We start from the raw sequence: 1,642 nt of genomic DNA, 5'->3' as shown, positions 1-1,642 counted from the left end.
CGATTCAAGAGGCGGGGTGAGTAGTTTTCGAGACTTCCTGGGCATAGGTAAATTTGTCAATGAGCTTGAATTTTTTTAACGCTGTCAGAGGAAAGTGAACAAGCTGTGGACACTGCCTCTGTGGTTTTGAAGACGTTAGTGTGTTCTTTTTACAGTGAAGCAGCCCTTTCGTGGATTATTATTTTCTTAGCGCTTTTTGTGATGATGTGAGGAGAAACCCGTATTTTGTGATAGTGAAGCTGCACGAAAGCAATGTAGATCAAGAGAGGAGTTAATCAAGGCAGACCTAATCTAAAGCAATATATAGATCTAGAAGCCAGGTGTGAAGGTGGAAGTGAAAGGCTAGACAGCAATCTAGATCTAGATGAGAATGTAGAACCATGAAAAAATTACCGTACTGAAGATAGTTCAAAGACCAAGCTAAGTTTCTATAAATTCAGTAAGTGCTTGCATTCGCCTAAAAAAATAGAAAAATAGAAAGCACTATCGGCCGTGTACGATTTTCCCGCTTGTCATTTCAATGCAGTGTTCAAGACATTGACTATTCCGTTTTCTATGATATAAAAATTGCTCTTCCGACAGAAATAAACAAATTTTAATCTTCTTTGGGCGCCTGCAGTATGTTGCAGATTGTTAACAGAGAGTTACTTTTCAGTGGTAATTAGACTCACAAGATGTATCTTTGTGATAGGTCTAGATCTAGATATATCTAGACATGCTATGGACCATACAAGAATGAAAAACACTGGATTCCTGGAATTATACTTCAACCAACAGACGTTGAACTTTTATATCCCAACGAAAGCAACTTCCCCTTAGACTCAGACCATGCACACTTTTCTAACAATTAATAAAGCTCAGGGACAATCTCTTCGTACAATTGGTCTAGATCTCACACACACAGTATTTTCACATGGAATGTTGAACAAATGTTGTATGTCCCGAAGTGGAGATAAAGATGCTGTTCACATCCAACAGTCAAACCAGGAATGTTGTATCCAGAGGTTTTGGACGATGCACACCAGTCTTAGGTGAGTTTCAATTTTGAAAATTCATTTTTTTAAAATAATGGTATATGATATAACCACCCTGTTTTAATGAAATAGCTGTTTATTAAATCGCTGCAGTATTGACATTTTTATTTACGTCGCAACATTAATTTTGTCGAGAAAACATTATTGTGATTATTTTCCCGTTCACAGAACGGGTGTGCAGGCTAGTTTATAAATATAATACATTTGTGAAAGTTCGTCACTTTGGCCGCCTAAAACTTCCCAACAAAACTTTCGAATTTGAGAAAAAAAAATAGGTGTGGTTCAGAATCATTTAAAGGGTGCACGGTTTTATTGAGGAGTCTGAAGTCACTTTAGTTTAATCTTCAGTTTTTCATTCGTTTCGTTTAGATCTAATCTTGGGAAAGTTCGTATTCTAAGACTAAGACGCCTTTGTAAACAAGTTAGGGTTCCGTTCACAAGCCCTGCGCACTGGTTCCTCAGCTTTGAAATTCTGAAGTGCACAACCACAAAAGTGGTATAACCCTGGGGGATTAATCTTTATATTAAATTTTGAAAAAAAAATATTGATGGTTCAGAATCATTTAAAGTGTGCACAGTTTTATTGAAGTGTCTGAAGTCACTTTAGT

Source organism: Aplysia californica, unplaced genomic scaffold, assembly GCF_000002075.1.
Source record: "Aplysia californica isolate F4 #8 unplaced genomic scaffold, AplCal3.0 scaffold00699, whole genome shotgun sequence".
NCBI lineage: Eukaryota > Metazoa > Mollusca > Gastropoda > Aplysiida > Aplysiidae > Aplysia > Aplysia californica.
This window is presented reverse-complemented; position numbering follows the sequence as displayed.